This window comes from Barbus barbus (genome assembly GCF_936440315.1).
Source record: "Barbus barbus genome assembly, chromosome: 39".
NCBI classification, from domain to species: Eukaryota; Metazoa; Chordata; class Actinopteri; order Cypriniformes; family Cyprinidae; genus Barbus; species Barbus barbus.
This window is the reverse complement of record NC_136717.1, coordinates 21,942,142-21,961,869: the sequence shown is the minus strand read 5'-3', so window position 1 is coordinate 21,961,869 and position 19,728 is coordinate 21,942,142. Positions and strand designations below refer to the sequence as shown.

Here is a 19,728-nt window from a genome sequence, read left to right as displayed (position 1 = left end):
GCATTAAAGTCGTGACGTATTGCATACTTGCATAGTGTATTTTTGTGGCCTTACTCTAGCAATCACTCTAGCAATCACTGAGTCGCGAAGCTTCATTATTCACCGGTGTACTTCCTGTAGTGATTGTGGGCATGCAGAGCACTTAGTCTGAGTTAATGGAAAGACAAAGATTCTGTCCTCCAGGGGGACCTCATTCCCTCTGATCTTCTCCAGGATTCATATTTCACAAACACGGGCGCCAGTCAAACAGTGATTCTAAAAATAGCATCCACCACCCCTCCCCTGCTCGACCGTAGTGCACTGGGCATCTAGTAGACAGTGGATATAAAATACCAAACCGAATCTATTCCCAAAATACACTAAGAAAGTCAGATGAGAGGAAACGAAAACTATATACTCTCAAAGAGGTTACAAATCTGAATCCATTAATTGTGCATGGACTGAGTGAAGGAATAATCAGCTTAGCTGCTGTGATGTGCTTGATAACTGTATGAGCAACCCGGCTGATGGACAGACTCAGTCACATGACTGCCTGAAAGCCTGTGCTCTATTTCCCAGCAGCACTTAGTAATGGCCATGACAAGAGTTTAATACATCAAAACAAGTATGAACCACATCCACCAGGCACATATGCACCGTCTTTGTTTTGCATGTTGCCTTGATAAAGTGGAAAAAGGGCAGCGGTTCAACATGGAGCCTTCTGGGTGTTTTCGGAGCCAAACGGACGACTGTTCATAAGTTAAAAAAATCCCCATAGTTACACAGGCTCAGCCAATGACTGCTGCACTCTCGCTGTTGCAAACCATTGTAAACATCATAAGACTTTCATTTGACATCTAAACGGTCCGAATCAGTGCATGCCCTGTTTTCTGTCTGCAGGTTGAAAGACACATCATAAGCCATTAAAGCAGAAATCGCAGTTCTATTCAATTCAACTCTTTATTTGTATAGCGCTTTTCACAATACAAATTGTTGCAAAGCAGCTTTACAGAAAATTGAAGTTTCAACATTATATTTAGAAGTAGCTTATCAGTTCTGTGTGTTGCAGCTAAAAAAGGAAAATATCTAATAATACAAACGTTTGTGTTGCAAATATAATTTTTTTTCCACCTCCCTTATTCAAAAAAAGAGAGTGACCCTGCTTGTAAGATGTTGGCCATTTGTTTATGAGATGATAATGTTTACTGGATCTCTCACTCCGGTCACATGAAGTTCGGGTCATCGGTTCAAATTTCCCAACTGACGCAGCTCATGCCTTCTCATTAACCAAACATAAGCATTTAGGATTGTTATGCGCCTTCCCTAATTTTAGTTTAAAGGGATCCCTGGAATGGCTTAATATAACGTAAATGATGTCTTTTACTGAAATATGTAGCAGAAAACCCATCAAAGATTTATGTTATTTTAAAAGAAATCACATCGTTTTATACATATTTTGAACTATGGGAGGCGCCATTATTCTGATGACGTAAAATGGTTGCACTCGGTGAGCTACTAGCGCTAACTGATGCTATTTTTACCACAACACACCTCGAAATAGACAACTCAAATAACAGAAAATAAAATACTGATATGATGACCACAGCTACTGAAGGAGCTTACAGGTGGCAATGGATATAAGTATAGGTTTAAACCAAATGCGGTACCATCGACTTTTCCCCACAAGGATTCTAAATGCCCCGGATATTGAGGGAAATACGCGCTAAGGAACTCCTCTAGCGGCCGTGAGTCATGATTAGCGTCGGCATGTTTACATCTTAACAGATGGCATCTAGCGTTTCTTGTCTCAGTCGTTTGTAAGCTCTTTCAGTAGCTGTGGTCTACTTAGACTCAAAGGCATCGGGGGCTAAAGTGGAGAGAAAAAAGCAGCAGGTTTTTATGAAGTTTTATTCGTCCACAGGCATCTTCCCATGCTTTTCCCCTATTATCACTAGGAAAGCAGTCTTGCATTGCTTCTCTTGTTGCCCTTTGACTGAAAATAACAACCAAAAGCCATACAATGTGGTATCGTATCAGTATTTATTTTATGAGTTGTGTATTGGGAGTTGTGTTGCGGTAAAAAGCCAAAGACCATAGAAATAAGTGCCAGTAGCTCACCGAGTGCAACCATTTGACGTTATCGACGCAGAATGTACTGTGCACATAAAATAATGGCGCCCCCCCATAGTCCAAAAACGATGTTGATTTTTTTTTTTAAATAACATACATTTTCATGGGTTTTCTATTACATATTTAAATAAGAGACATAATTTACGTTATATTAAGCTATACATGTCTTAATACCTGGGGATCCCTTTAAAAATTTGCTTCGCTTTATACATCAAAATGTATTGCAAAAAATGTTTTAGCTCTTGACCAACATACTGAGAAACACTAGATGGTGTTAAAAGTGAAAAACAAAGGTAACAGAAAGGATCACATAAAAGTAAATAGACTTGGGGGGGGGGGGGATTAAATGTTACTAGTAAAACATGAGTTCTTTAAGCAGAAAGTACAGTTGATTGTGTAAAAGAATGATTGCTTTGCCCTGCGAGCAGCGTTTCTGATAACCTCCTATGGAGTCTCAGTGCCGATCGAATCATCAAGCCACAGAGGTCTTGAGGGGTTTACACTGAAGAGAAATGACAGAGGAAATGAAAAAGTAAAAGTGCAACAGTCAGGCATCTGCTTTGAATACGACTGAACAGTTGTTACTTCAAACAGCACTAAACTAGCTGCAAAAACCATGACAGCTTCATCTAGATCTGAAACAGGCAGAGAATACTGGACACCAATTAGGGAAGGAAAACTAAAACTTGATTTTCTTTTTCTCAAACCCAAAGATTTGCCATCAATCAGCACTTAACTGCCTGCTCAGAACCAGGGCCACGTATTCAGTGTGGTCTAATTTTTGGAAACTGCAGTTCACCCCCCAAGGTGATTTGGTGGAGAGTATAATTCGGTTATCTTCTAATGAACATTTCAGCTGTCACTGTTAAGAGTAAAGTTTGCTGGGAGGTAAACTGAGGTCAAGGTGTAGGTCTTGTGGGGAATTCGAGCTGTTATGCCTCTGACAAATGTGCTTCTGTGGACAACTGGTTGACTAGAAAGACCTTTTTAATGAGGCTGTTTTAGGGTCACATGTGTATAGCTACTAAATGCAAGTCTTCTATAAGTTTACTGACGAAAAGTGAAAACAGGAACTCCGCTCACAGCAGGCGATTTGAAATCTGACAGTAATTGTATTGAAACTGAATGTTCAATGCAGTGAATTTGCAATAAAGGCAGAAGGCACAAGGCCTTTTCCAATTTCCAAATTCACCCGTACAGCATTTTGTGACAGACAGGTTTAAATATGTATACAATGCTTCAACAGACATTAACCCTGAATCAAAGTGATATAGATAATTCTAACAGTAATTATAAAATAATGTTCATCTAAAAACTAACAGTATTAGTATTAAAGTATTAAAGCAACAATAAACTTGAAAGATGAAAAAAACTAAATAAAAAGCAGTTTTTTCATATTAATATACTATTAAGGTTTTTATTATATTTTGAATCAGTTTTTATTTGTATATTTGCTTTTTATATTTACAATTAAAGTTGTAGTATTTTTTTTCATTTTTATTATTTTTTGTTTCTATTTTTTGTATTTAAGCATGTCAATAGTTTTTATTCATTTTTATTTGAGTTGTAGTTTCATTTTGGTAAGTTGGACATGAAATGAAAATGAGAAATGTTGCCTTGGAAACTCGCCAAAATAAAATAAGTTTTAGGTTTTTTATATTCTATTTCCTTGAAAGTTTATTTAATTTCAAGTTTTGAATTTTTTTTATGGTTTTAGTTTTGGTTAACTTTTATTATTATTATTATTAAAATTGATTTGAAAAGGGACCATGTACAATTTTGGTCATTACAATGTTTCCATTTCATGCATTGTACCGAATTTAGCCAATGGCTAGTTTTCATCCGCGGTCCCTTGGTAGGTAATCATAATCACAAGTAAACATGGAAACAAAACGACAAAAACATACAGTACAGTAATACTTATACACATCGTATCAGAGCCCCAAAAAAACCCAGGAAAAATAACATCAGGTTAAACCATAAACCATAAAAATAATAGTAACGTCAGCATACATTTGCACTTGTATCCCTTCGCACGGCTGTGGGAGATCATTGATGTGGGAGATCACTGATAACAACCCAGGTTTACAGTTCTCACAATGCTTCTGGGTTTGAAACCTTAAGAACTCAACTAACTCTAGCTAAGAATTCCTAGAAACATTCAATCAATCATTTTCCCAATGAATCATTTATTAGGCTCATAGATTCATGATGCCATTTACCTTTTAAGTACTTCTATTATCTAAATTCGTTTGCATCGGGCGCTGTCCAAGTCAATAACGGCTTTCCTCCATACTAAAATTCGAACGCAAATTGTCATCTGCATTAGAGAAAGCAACTTTATAGACAGAGCATTTACATTCTGACTCTAAAGGTGGAAACTTGCCCAATTTGATGCAGGATGGATTCCCACATTCAGTACAATCTTGGCCTCATACAACACACCAAAAAGTAAGACTAAACTAGCTCAGTACATAACTGGAGCTATAAATAAACTGAGAACAATACAGGAGGAAAAAGGAATGCTACAGAGAAAAAAAAAAGAGCGAGACAGAGACCGATTAAGATGAGGAGAGCAGCAGTGTAAGCTAAAATAAGGCCCTTTCATGGTCTCACTTTGAACCAGATCCATGTGTCCCTGAGTGCTGTGTAGCCTGCTATGTGGGTCAGAACGACAAGGCACATCTTCAGTACATCTCGCTGCCTGTCACAGGCTTTGGGCTGTGAGGTCAGGAGGTGATGAGCTCTCCGTCAGAGCCAAGCACACAGCAGTCTAGTGTCACCCAGAGACAGGCACCATTGTTCTGCAGGCAGACCAGACATTTACTGAGAACCTGCATGTCGTCTGCTGCAACAACAGTCCTTCTTGATTTCTGGACTCATTCCCCTCCCATTCCCCATGGCCCAATCCATCTTCCATTGAATTAAAACCAGGCTTTAGGCAGGGGTGCATGGTGTGAATGTCGGAGAGAGTTTGGAGTGACAGCCTCGAGGTCTACACCCTCAATCTTTTGCTCGGTTGAAACATTTGGTGTGACACCGCTAATAAATCACAACACAAGAAGCTGGGCGATAGGGCGGATCACACCGCAGCTAGACCACAAGCATTAAAATCTACATTGTTAACAAGTCTAAAAAAGTTGGGAACACTGAGATCTTAGTTCACACCTCTGCATTTCTACATAATTAGTAAGATATCACAAATTAGACATTTCCGGAACTTTAGAGACATTTTAAATCCCATAATCCTATGATCGCAAGGGGAATGCGTTGGCTTATATGCATATTGAACTCTAGCCACTCTGATCCACAATAAAGCTCCTTTTAATCAATATAATGGCTTTTTTATGTCACAAACCGAGCAGAGGCAAACAATATCTGAATGTGACAATGGTCCACTTGTTGTAGTAATGAAACAAATCACCTTATGAAAATGTGGTAAATTTAAGGAAAGGTGTTCCTAAACAGGCTGGTATGTTGAAATAATGACTGCTGCTTAATAAATCGCTGAAATAAGCAATTTAGAGTAATCCAAGGCTAGACAGAATAATATGCAGGTTATGGTGACATTCACAACTGTCCTGCAAATCACTATCGATTGTGTTATGAATTTAAATTTTGAAGCGTCACCACATTTAAAGATAGTTACCCAAAAATGATCGCTGACTTTCATTGTATTGACAAAAATGGTTAAAACTTCAAAATATCCATATAATAATGAAAGTCATACAGTTTTGGAACAACATGAATGTGTGTAAATTTTTTGAGATTTTAATTTCTGCATTTGGTCCAACTTAACCCCTTTAAAAGAAACAGAACAACCTAAAAAGTACCACATGCAACTGGTTATCGAGTATCAGATATCACATCCATACCCATAAAAACTGCCAAAAACTCCCTCTTTATAAACAGTGAAATTCCAGATAAATCAAGGCCCACTCACATTTAAAGCTCACAACCTAAATGGTCCACAGAGCCAGTCATAATCCCCACCAACCCTGAGGGAGATATAAAAGGATAACGTAGGTCCTGGCTTTGTACCTCGCTCTGTACACCTCCACACTCTCAAAGCCTCTCTACAGCACAGCACACGCACCCCCTCAATTATACAGGGATTAGATGCACTGCAAAATGGGAAAAAATGCTTTAGTGCATCGCATCCTCTGCACTTTAAATGCTGCAGCCTCGATGAGTATACACATTTAATACAGACCAAGCAAATGAGGTCTTCAGTCACAAAGAGAGGGCGTAGTAACATGCAACTTGGAACAATAATGCCCTTCTCTGGATTTTTATGAGGCTACATTTTGCACAGTTTAAATGACAGTCACCAAATTAAGGAGTAGCGCTAATTTGATGTTTAATGAAGCAAACCGATACCCATATATTTACACTGGGTCGGTCTCTAACACATAACACCATCGGACAATATCTAATAAGCAGCAGCAGGCCCAAATTTGAAGATCTTTAGCAGAAGAGTTGGTTTGGAACACTGTAACATGCTTCTGTTACATTCTGGAAATGGTTAAACTATTCCATATGAGCGTTCCTCCCCGCCAAGTGGCTGTTCATGCAACACACTAACCCAGTTTCCACAGTGGCTCCTGATCCTAGAGTAGAACTTAGGTTACATCCAACAATAAAAATAAATTTAACATTGTCTCATGGCAAACATTAGAGCTGAGCAAATACACTAGGACTCATAGCACAAGTTGGGCATGTTCGTCTCACCCGATGACAGCAAGCCATTGAGCAACAGCTTGTGTACATAGGAGAAAAATAGCCTGCAATAACTCATCTCTCACCCTCATTCTTTCCACCTAATGTCCCATTGTCAAAGGCAGGGCAGGTACTTTGTCAAGGGCACACCACGGTGTTCTAATTTAAATGGCCCTTAAATAAAAGGGTGCAAGCTTAGGGTGCAACACTGTAAAACATGGGAGATAGAAATCATATCCCATTTAGGGGCAGGTGTTAATGTGTGCCAACTTGCAAAATGCCGAAAGCTTTGGAACACCATGCCACACAGTTGTTGGAAACTCGGGATCATTGTATATAGTTAATTTAGCCTATATATGGGTGTGTTTGCAAAATCTTGTTGACCCTATGGACCCTAAGTTATACCGTGTTTTAAAATAGCTTGAATCACGGTTGGACAAGCTAAAACATGCGTAATAGAACGCCATCCATCCTTTCATCTTGGGAAAATCTTAAAACTCACTGTGAGAACTGTCAAACACAAAGCAGGTTTGTATATAGGGGTCTTAAGTGGATTCATCTTCTGCCAAAGGGGTAAATAGTAGGGCAAGGATGCCTATGGGACCGTCATTGCTGCATTCTGCAGGTTTCATTCACATACTGACTCTCCAGTCATATGAAAATGTAGGTCAAAGTGGAATAAATATTAATCACTATGAGTAATATGCCCAGTCAGAGATTTTAAACAGATTTGTTATCTGGCTGGCCAGTTAGTAAAATGAGTTCATAATGACTGCGATTCAGAATTATTACTAGTTCGGAAACCAGCAACACTTATCTGGCTTTCAGATAATGAAAACACAAATCATTCCACATTTCTTCCAAACCACTGAGAACTCAACAAATTATACACAAAGAAAACATCCAAGAGGAAACTGTTAAGAAAACTGATACAACAGATAATTACATAACATTTGGGGTTACTTCCCACACTGTAAAATCTAACAAACGTGCTAACTCAATTCTTTTTGTTGACTTTACATAAAGTGCTATTGTTTGTTTACCTTACTGATGTTGATCTATTAAATCTTACTATTTGTGCTAAAAGTCCTAGTTACTCAAATGTCCCTTAATGTCCCTAGTTAAGGTTACATGATTTGTTTGAGTGCTGTGCAAGCCATGTGACCACTGACGTCATCAGGGTTTGGATTGAGAATTTTCTGATCAACGGCCAACTTGTTTTGTGGAAGACCTCAGCTGATAAACAACAAAGCTGGTGAGTATTTATACATATAAGTTTGAGTTTAATGTTAAGGAACTTGATTATATGATATTAAAGTCAAAGTTAATGGATTAATGCACTTGTTTTGTCGAATATAAAGTGTCAATATACATTTTATGTCATGTCTATGTCGCGACTGGTAAATATATCCACGCAGTGTTCAGTGTTTGACACGTCAGAGTGATGAAGCACGGATGAATGGATATTATATATATATATATATATATATATATATATATATATATATATATATATATATATATATATATATATATATATATATATATATATATATATATATATATATATATATATATATATATATATATATATATATATATATATATATATATATATATATATATATATATATGTGTGTGTGTGTATGTGTGTGTATACATATATACACACACACACACACACATATACATATATATATATATATATATATATATATATATGTATATATATGTATATATATATATATATATATATATATACACATATATGTATATATGTATATACATATATATATACACACACATATACATACATATATACATATATATATATATATATATATATATATATATATATATATATATATATATATATATATATATATATATATATATATATACGTCATTTTAATGTTTTATTTATTTATCTATGCTTTTGTTTTCCTTCAATCCAGTTAATAATTGCTATCCTTCTATTTTTTTAGGAGAGAGATTTTTGTGACAACTTTGCACAACAGTTTGGAGATGTTATCACATCACAGAAGTAAGTACTTACAGTCTTCTATACGGTGGCCGAGAGAGCTCAACGTGCTGCAACTTCAGAAAACACATGCAAATAGACAAAGCACCAGCAAATCAAGAAAACAGTTCGACAGCAGGTGCTGCAAATGCTCACAACACAAACAAATAAAGAAACGCACCGCAAATGCTCACAACCCAACCAAATACATTTTATTTGCAGTGCGTTTCTTTGGTTGTGTTGTGAGCATTTGCAGCGTGTGTGTTGTCAAATTGACGAAAGTTGTTTTCTTAATTTGCAGGCGTTTTTTTTCTATTTGCAGTGCGTTTCTTTATTTGGTTGTGTTGTGAGCATTTGCAGTGTGTGTGTTGTCAAATTGAGGAAGTTGTTTTATCTATTTGCAGCGTGTTGAGCTCTCTCGGCCACTGAACTTTTAGGTATATATTTATGGTCAGTTAGGTTTTATCTGCTGATGTTCATGAATTAACCGAGTTGTTTTTATCCGCATCATCATATTACAGACCTGTGCCTGTTGGATTAATATGCATTTGAGGAGATACGAAAGGTGATTCCAAAGTGTACATATATGAGGTTAGTTTCTTTAATATAATACAAAGTGCATGAGTGAAAATTATGCTAAAGATATTGATCATTGTGTTTTTTGTTGCTCTACATCTAATCATAATTCTTTTCTCTAAATCTCTTAATCCTGGCAGGAAAAACAGACAACTTGGAGAAGGTATGTGATGACTTTGCTTGGCAGAAAAGGATGTTTTAAAGGGATACTCTTCCCAAAAATCTAAATGATCTGATCATTTATTCATTCTTATACTGTCCCAGATGTGTATGACTCTTTTCTTCAGATAAACACTATCTAAAGATTTTTAGAAAAATAATCCATCTATGTGAGACCATATAATGCTAGAGGAAGGAACCTTTAAAGTTAATGCTTCAAAAACGAGAGAGATGATGTGAAGATATCTTTAGTAGATATTTATTCCTCCACTGGGCTCATATGAATTACTGTCATAATTGCTGTGTGTGGTTTTTTTAAAGCATCAAATATGGACTCACAGAGATTGATTATTTTTCTAAAAATCATTGTATTTATCAGAAGAAAGTAATATACATGGAGGTTAGCATGAGGGTGATAAATGATGAGAATTTAAATTTTTAGAAGGACTACCTCATTAAATTAAATGGATTGTCAGCAAATTAAAAACAATAAACAAGACATTCTTTACACATACAGAATAGCATGGAATCTTTATATACTCTTTTCAGGAAACTGAGGTTACTCTTCAACACACCTGCTTGGGCACAACACAGAGAGGAAAGGTCTTGCGTGTTTATTTTCATGTTTTCTCTTGATCCAGCTATTGTGTTTACTTGATGACACAAGTTGACATTGCAATACATGTCAAAGGAGTTAGACAGTATGAGCAAATGTTTTTGTTACTATGCAAGTTATAGTATATTGAGTGTGCATTATTTTTATTGTTTTTATGTGCTCAGGGAATATTATTCTTCTCAAATGCTCTTTTGTTGATTTTAATTGCTCCCACTGTCCTCATTTGTAAGTCACTTTGGATAAAATCGTCAGCTAAATGACTAAATGTAAATGTACAACTCTTAACATTTGGCATTTATTTCTGATTCAAGCATTGTTAAATGAACAACTATTACAAATTACCATATTGATTTACATTATTTTTCTGCATTTTGAAAAATAAATGTTTTGAAATGTGAATGGAGAGCTGTGTTTTTTTTAACTAGGTATAGCTATTCTCAGTGTTCCTCAGATCACAGATTCAGTTAAGTTTTAAATGGCTTTTAAATTGGACTTAAAATAAGAAATACTTTTAATATATTAGTAAATAAAACTTAAATTACACTTAATTCAATTAAGTTAAGATTACTTAATTGAATTAAGTCAACGAGTTTGCACAATGCAATTAAGTAAACTTAACAAATTTTTAAAACAACTTTTTACAGTGCATTAAAAAGGGATTTAAATGGCACGGTAAACAAGTAACGGTGAAAGGAGGAAAGGAGACCATGAGAATGGATATGGTCAGCCTTTCAGAACAATGACACAAAGTCAGTATAGAGGAAATGACACGTCAAAGGACTTGAGTTTTTAGCTGTGTGAGGTGGTGGACAAAGTTAATAGGACGTGTGGTTAGGAACTTTTATGAGGAGTGGGCTATTTGTAGATGAAAGGGAGAAAGGACGAGTACAGGCACAATTCTCTTGTCTGCCTGTGGCATTGATGCTAATATACACCTTTGCTCTCTATAACAATGTCCTTGAATGAGGCTGGCTCACCTGTATGCTTTAATGGATGGTGCTAAGCCTGCAATTTTAAATGGAGCAAATCACAAGCAATTAGCTTTACAAGTCAAGTCAAGTCAGCTTTATTTTACGAGGGCCTGTGCGAGGAGCATCAGCCATTAGAGACAAGTAAAATAAAGATTCTTTCATTAGCTCCAACTGTGGTTAATTCTGTAGCTCTATAAGAGGAAACGAAAATATTCAGGGTTCATAAGACAAGTAGTTTAAAGATACGTTCAATAGTGGTGGCTTGTGGTATAGGACATGATGGGCTGTCAGTGGCCACACTTAAAAAAAGCAGCAAAAAGTGGTGCAACAAGCCTCTTTCAAATTACCAACTGGTTCCAATGAGTGGAACTGTGTTTAATATTTTGCCATGTAATGCAATGACATATATTTTAAATGTGGTTAAGTTTCCAAATACTTCTTGGGCCCACTGAAGTATGTGAGCATGAAGTACGTGGAGGACCGAAAAAAAAAAAAAAGTTGTCAGGTGACTCTTTAAATAAATCCAGGTGGTTTGTGCAGTACTATGAATGACAGTTTGCATAGCTGAATTCAGAAGTGTTTGACGTGTTGCCTTCTAGAAGCATGAGCAAACATTGCGCACATAAGAAGTTGCATGAAAGACGTGCTCTGTGATATTCTGCTGAAGCGCACATAGTGAAGAGTTCTTTGGAATATGTGTATGCAGTGGAATATTCAAATGGAACGAATGGATGTCATGAGTGGTGGTTTGATTTGTGGATTCACCTGCAGCAGGAAATAAGCGATTTCCAAATAATGAAAACCCCACTCCTTCAGGCTTCCATAACAAAATGATTACATCAGTGGCAAGAGTTTACGAGGGGTCACAAAAACAAGAGATCTGAAAAACAAGCAAAAACAGAAGGAGTGCACAAATAGAGCCTTATTTTGCTGAGGCCTCTGGATCAGTGCCAACATTTTTTTTTTTTTTTTTTAAATCACATGCTTACGGTATTTTGAGTTGAACTAAGCTAGGCAAAACAAATCATATTTATAGCCGTTCATTGCAAGGCAAATAAGCCAAATTTATCGGTGTAGACAACTTGAGGTCAAACATACGGACAGCTCCTACAAAAAGCAAGGCTGTTTCTTGAGGGTGTTTCCTTCTAAAGCTGCTGATAAACTATTGCTGCATGTCGAGACCTTGCTGAGCCATATGTGTGGTGTGAACATCCTTAAATGAGGAATGGTATGACGTCAAGATCACTCAGAAGTGCAAGATAGCATGATAAACACTTCTATGAAACTTGTGACTCATAAAAATTATTTTGCCAGGGTATCTTACAATGAGCTTCACAGATACAATCAAAATGATTGAAACAATGATAAAGACACTTATGCCATGTTAGAATTTTATAATTCTAAATGGTGTATCAGTTTTCAAACAGCCCAAGGCGTGTAAGTCAACAGATGAGTGATCTGAGCCAATCCCACGTTTTTTCGTCAGGCTTGTTGCCACACGATTGGCGACGTGACACTGGCATGTTGTTGTTTTTGCAAACCCTCATGACGCATAATAAACTTCTGATTTTACAAAAAGCCTGATTTGAATGTCATCAGTGCATTTAAAGTATGTGACAAGGCCATTTGCCTCAGAAAAAAAGGGTTTTACAGCTTTCATAAGATAAACACAATTTTCCATGCATCTGGAGTGTGCCCGATTACACCTGCTGTGCGGATAGTGAGTTTTACCGGAACAGGAAGCCCTTAAGAGATCCGCTCCCAAGGTAACAAAGTCACCAGGTGATTAACAGCAATGATGATCATTGATCAGTGCTACTTCCGGTACCGTAGTTCATTACCAGCTGTTAACTCGAATGATACAGAACATTTTCCTCTACGTAGCTTTCTCAGTGCGGCGCTCCCAAACATAAGTGAGTCAAACCCAACATGACCTTACCAACCAACCAGTGGCAAGGCCAGATTCACATGGCAAAACTTGAGGATATGCGATTAGGCAAACTCTCTCTGTCTTTGTGCAGCATACTAACTGAACTTAATTGCGGAAGTGGTGTAAGCGGCCAGCTGTGGACTGAATCAGCTCGTGTGCTGACAGTCAGAGGGAAGTTTGAGGCTTGTAACGTGGTTAATCTGATAGCAGCAGCAACCTCCATTGAGAGCTTGCTTCCTACAGGATGTGACTCATGATTGTGAGAATGTTTGAGGTGCAGTTACAGATTCACATCCGGCAGTATGAGCAAACAACACTCACACAAAAATGCAAAAAATGTGCAAATACTCCAAGAATCTCAGGTATAGATTTCTTGTTTAATTAGCTGACAATCAAACTCTGTTGGCATCCAAATCAATTAAGTAAAAATGCACTTGACCATGAGTGTTTATGGGACAGAATGCAACAGGAAATGCTCGCTGTCACTCTCAAACATGGCCACTCCCCCTTCCTTCTGATCCCATGAGTAACTCTTTAGCTGCATCCAAAATTGCTCCCTATTTCCTAAATAGTGCATTATATGGGGTGTCGCACATTCTCTTATTATTTCTTAATCATTGCAAACAACATGATAGACTAAGATATTACATAATTTTACAAAGCTGGTAAAGAATGCATCTATAGTACAAAGTCAAATTATTATTATTACTATTAATACCATCATTATTTTCCATACCTAAATATTCTACAACTGTATATTCTATTCACTTTCACCCCATATAGTGGAATACAGGAAATAGTGAATGATGTAACATGTAGCTTCCTGTAGTGAGCTTGATGAGGATAAAGATTTCACCTGAGAATGAAAGCAGCTGTGACAGCATAACAGAGGTAAGAACTGGCCGCAGGAAATAGCTACTGGAATCCAGCAGATTGCCAATGAAACAATCCCTTATAAAGAAACAAGGCTTGCATTGACTATGTAATTCCATTAATTACAGTTTTAAAGACTATAAAGCCCATAGACACAACCAAGAGGTTAAATAAGTGTAATCTGAGATGTTGGGTAATGAAGGACATCTGAGCTCTGATTACAGTTGCAGAAGTTGTCGAAAAATGCAAACTAGGGGTGGGCGTATCGATCGTAATATCGATACCAAAGTTGGTATTGGTATCGGATCGATACTAGCCTGATAAGATCGATACTTTAGGTAAATTTTTTTCTCCTATACACGTAATAACATTGCTTAATACATACAACAAAGTGTAGACATGTCTGGGTGTATATGCCGCTCTTTTCCTTTCTCATATGCAAACATTGCTGCTCCTCCCCTGCTACGTTGTGTTTGGTTGTCATGCCATCACGTGACTCAGCGGCTCCGAGCGCGAGCGGATACAGTGAGAGATGGAACGGAACTCCGAGCTACAAAAGAAATGAAAAGGGGAGGAAGGAAATCCTTCACAGTGCATATTATACCTGTATACCGAATTTGTCCTTTTTATACATTATCACTGTAAGGTGTGTACTGAGTTTAGCTTTTTTAAATTATTTCTTAATGCATTAAGAAATAATTTTCATTATAATGGTTTTCTATGGGAGTAAAATGCTTAACATGTTGTTTAGAATGCTGTATACCAAATTTTGTCTTTATTTGTTTATTTGGTCTTTATCACTGTCTTCCTCCATTCATTAATTGCACCATATTAAATGTTTTTATATTGCAATTAGAGAAAATGAAATTCAGCGTGTTGCATTCATGTTCTGGGATTTGGCCCTTTTTTTATTGCGATAATAACAAACAAATATTACAGTATGTATAAAACAAACAGAAAATACAGTACGTACATATACTCAAATCCTTTCAATAATAAACGAGTTATGGTTTAATAGATCTTTTTATATCAATGTCTTCATTCAATAAGCCACTTACGTTAAACTTTTCTTTATAATGGTTTTCTATGGGAGGAAAATGCATAATGTTGAGCGTTGCTTTCATATTCTGGGCACATCTGCTTACTTGTATATCTAGTTTGAAACATTAATAAGGTGTATACTGAGTTTTGTCTTAATATTACGTTCTTAATTTATTAAGCCACGTTAATTATTTTTATAACTCTTTTCTATGGGACGAAATTACTTAACATGAAACTGTTTATTGCTTTCATGTTCTGGGCTCCTCTGCATGCAAAGTCCTTTTAGAAAGGCAAATAATATCCACGTAGCTTTAAGGTGAATATAATATTAGTCATATCAACATTAGCATTGTTAATTTTTTTAATTGTTGTTGGTTATTTAAAAAAAAAAAATTTTAAATGACAAGTATCGGAATCGGTATCGGCGATACTGGCCCTGTATTTTACTCTGTATCGGATCGATACCAAAATTTGCAGTATCGCACACCCCTAATGCAAACACTGATATCAATCAGCTATAGTCAGTCAATCAGTTCACATACAATAAAAAATTCCATTCGAAGAAATACACTTTTGACATTCCATATGGGCTGAAAGAGCCATTTGGCTGAAGCATGGGGTGAAAGCCCATGGGGTTCCCAGACCTGACCTTTAGCTGTCCTTTGCCTATCCATAGACATTTAGGCCTGACTCAGGGCTGACGCGATGAGGAACCTGATAGGCCCCTGAGCCTCCGTTTTTTTACCCCTCACCCATACGTTCAATCAGTCAAGGCAATCTGCCATACATCTACACATGGTGCTGGTTAGAGCAGAGCCATCCCCAGGAACGGGGGTAACTAGAGGTATCAGGCTCCTGACTAGTCACCCCTGACTAGTGTGTTGAGCTGTAGCTTTCAAGCACATTACAAGCAGTGTGATCCCTCAAAGTTGGCGAACAGAGAGAAGAAAACATGTGGTAAAGTTAATAGTGTGTCCTGGCTTTTATTAACAACACAGAAACCCTAGGTTTCTCTTACACTGTGAGAAAAAAAGACCCTTTCTAGATGATCTGCATTCCACTAACCTTATCTCTCAAGAGAGAAGGGTTTACGTAGTCAGAGCATGCATATAGAGTGGTTCTAGTTATATATTCATTGCTATGTAAAAGGCAGAGACTGTGTTCTCTGAAGAGTCTCACATTTTCTGGAGAAAGAATAATGACTGCAGTGATCTGACCAGCTCTCCTACTGTGCCTTTTATTGGGAGATTTGGTTGTAGGAGCCAGTGAGTTTGAGAAGCCCATTTTTCTTGGGAGTGATTTGAAGATTACAGCCTGTGTATTTAGGGCTGAACTCAAAGAAAAGGGTTTCTGAGATTATGGTCTGCATTTGTAATTGCGCTCTGTGTGGTGTGATCGGCTCCAGTGGTCCAGTTTTGCAGCGGCCTATAGTTTAGCTGTCAGGACTGACCCTCAAAAGCACAACTAATAACTCCATTACATACAAAGATGAACAAAGGGAAATCAAAATGCACAGGTCTTTGCCTGTATCTTCTAAAAAAATGAACTAAGCCATCATGTATGATGGCTTAGTTCATTTTCAGTTCCAAAAATTAAACTCATGACTTCTTACTGCAAACCTGCATGACTTTCTTTCTGTGGAACAGAAAAGACGTTTAGCAACATGCCCCATGTGCACTTTCCTCATACAACCTACAGGGAAAGGAGACAGACAACGTCAAGATACCATAAAAAAGAAGCTCACAACTTGTGCCCTATATTCAATCTTCAACAGAAAACACACAATTGTTTATCATTGTTGGCAAAGAGGGTTGTGATACATTTGTAATAAGCAGGCAGCTGCAATGAATGCTCACCATGTGTATCACAGAGCACATTGTTAACATGTTATGTTAACAAAAGATTCTTTAAAGCCTTTAAATCATTCGCAGCAGTAAATACATTTCACATTTAGGGAACTGACCATAATAATTACTACCCTGCATATGATGCATTATATCTTTGCAGGAGAGTTTGTTCTCCTCTCTGAACAATGGGACTCTTGTGGGCCTCAATCCTAACATGCTCACGAGATGGAGAACTCCACCTCTCGGGAACACAAGGGCAGTACATTTCCATCAACGGTGGAGTAATTTACACAGAAGAGGACGATCTCCGCAGCGATCTGACACATGAGATGCACACACATGCTAATATCTTGGCTCCGGAAATCATTTCGAAAACTACACTTCCTCAATCAGAAAAGGGCAAACGACACTTATATGAAAAGACACTACTGGTGGCGCGTTAACAGCTGTGGTGGGAGGACAAGTGGGGAGGGGTGGAGTGAAACGGACAGGTTGGAGAGGGCTCAAGTTTCTGTCTCTCTGATTAGATGACAGGCATCCAAATGGGTGAAGGGGGGTCAGGAGAGACCCCTCAGCTGGGGGGAGGTGTGTGTTGATGCAAGCAGCAGGTTTAATGTGACAGCGTAGCATTCCTCACGGCCACACAAGATACGTTTGTAAACTATGAACAAAAACATGAAGACTAATAAAAAAATTATATAAATGCTTCCTGATGATTATATAAACAATCCCTAACCATGATGATTAAAGCTGATGCATCACCGGAAACCCAGTGTCAATAATTACAATGGCTAAATTTAATCCATAACCAAAAAAACATTCTCTGCCAGCGTGACTGAAATGTGTATATTCATAATCCCTAGGATCACACAAAGGAATTGATGAAAATCTGCTGCCCTTTGACAAGCCACTGTTTTTTTTTTTTAAATCCCTATTTTAAAATCCCTTCTCTCAAATCAGGCTGTTCTGAGATTCCTGTCAGAATGACGTAGTTCTGTACAGGCCGTTCCCACGATAGTTGATTGGCAACTTAAGACTCTGAATTTAGACCCGCAACGAGTGAGCTGTCATCAGTCTGCCATTGTGTCGAGTCTGGTGCAGGGGAAGACAAGATGTCTCCGATTAAGCAATTGAGGTGTTTTGTTGAAGGATGTAATAATGAATATAGCAGTCGTCATTGACTCCCAACATCTGAGCTGCTGAAGACGCAGAGGATTAACATTACTTTCGTTTTGAAGGGAATGTGCCAATCCCGATCTGCCTAAATGCGTTTATGTTCGCGCGAGTCGTTCGTGATCTAGCTTCATCTACAGAAGAAGTGAGTATAAGGTTTTTTTTTATGAATCTTTGCAAATCACCTTTCCTAGTAATGTGCTAGTTTCGCTAGTTTAGACAGTTTCGCAGCTGAAGTTTACAGTCTGCTCGTCACCCCACAGAAGAGAAGGGCGGTGTCAGCAGAGCTCATTAGCATTTAAAGCAACATGGACTAGAATGGCTTGCTGAAAACAGCTGATTTTGACAAGGTAAAAAAGGTGTTTTTTACACTACCATTGAGAATTTTTTATAAAAGTATGTTATAGACTTTTTATCAAGACCCTAAAAAAATCATATCAACTTGTGGAAACTGGGCATCCGATGACCCCTATAAAATATTGTATTTTTTGTCGATCCATTTGATCTTATCAGTAAAAATCTATAAATAAAAAAAAGACACATCAAGAGTCTTCAAAATGTCATTATGTATTGCCATTTCTGCCAAGAAACCTCCATACTCAAGGGGGCGATTGAGTTCAATTTGTCTGTGCACATCAACCAGATATTGTTATTATTCAAGCAAGTCGCTAAAAAATTTTTCATTTTGTAATTCTTCAAACTGTGTCTTTGTCATGACAGTAGTTTCTCTGGAAAACTGTCTGTAAAAAAAACTGTCCGAGTTGTCGCTAATCCACTATATAGTCGCTAATCCTCACGTAATTTTCTCAGATTAGCTCGCTGGACTGAAGAGAATGCTTGAGAAAGGGTAAGAGTGGAGAGAAAGGAGAGTATTTTGGATTTCTGCCCGGAGTTAGCGCTCATTGCCCGGGGTGTTTATTAGGGCCCTGTAAAGGGAAAGAACCACTGAGTGCTCAGCAGAGCAGAGCACGGTTGAGCAGAGGTAAATAAGTGGCGCTCAAAATGTAAATCACGCGCTGCTGACACTTTGTCCCACATGAGTTATTTATAGGAACGGGCGAGAGAGAGGTAGTGAGCATTACAGAGATACAGTCAGAGATTGAGATGCTTTTTCTCAATTTCCCAGAAATATCTGAATGAATACAAAGCAGGAGTAAGAGAGGGAACTAAATCTTGCCGGGTGCATGATAAAGCAATGGGTAGACATCAGTGCCTCCTTTATCCTTGAACAGGAACACTGATAACCAATGACTGCTTTAAAGAATTTAAGATAAGCAAGCTGTTCGGACGCTTGCTCTAGATGGGCTGAATCTGCAACTTCCAACCAGAATGCTGGGCCTGGATAATGTCTTCATCTTCTGCCTCTGAAATCAGAGAGGTTTATGAGTGTGAGTGAGGAACAGGAACAAAGTAAGAAGAGTCAGTGACTAATAAGGCTTAGATTCATCTTGATGTGCAAAAAAACTCCAGCAGACGGGAATATGCTACACCGCATTCACGTACACTCAGAGGCGACAAACTCTCCTGTCATGAGGAGCAAGCCAAGGCACGGCAGGTGTAGGTGAGTCACTGAATTAATCGGCTCCCGTGAACACCTGTCTGTTGCCTGGATGAATTATGCCTTTTTATCAGTTTAACTTTCTCAAGAGGCTCCAAAGCACAACTCAACCACATCCTCCTCCATAGCCCTATCA

At 37.7% G+C, this 19,728-nt stretch overlaps 1 protein-coding gene and 1 long non-coding RNA gene across 2 annotated transcripts in view; one reads left to right on the top strand and one right to left on the bottom strand.

The window, feature by feature from the left end:
- Positions 1 to 19,728, bottom strand: part of LOC306858421 (serine/threonine-protein kinase WNK1-like) — a 77,354-nt gene that overhangs the window by 45,349 nt on the left and 12,277 nt on the right. The window lies entirely within an intron of this gene.
- On the top strand, positions 9,269 to 10,596 carry LOC306858425. Its single transcript, XR_013783209.1, has 3 exons — positions 9,269 to 9,439; positions 9,565 to 9,587; positions 10,133 to 10,596. It is a non-coding gene; the product is annotated as an uncharacterized lncRNA (long non-coding RNA).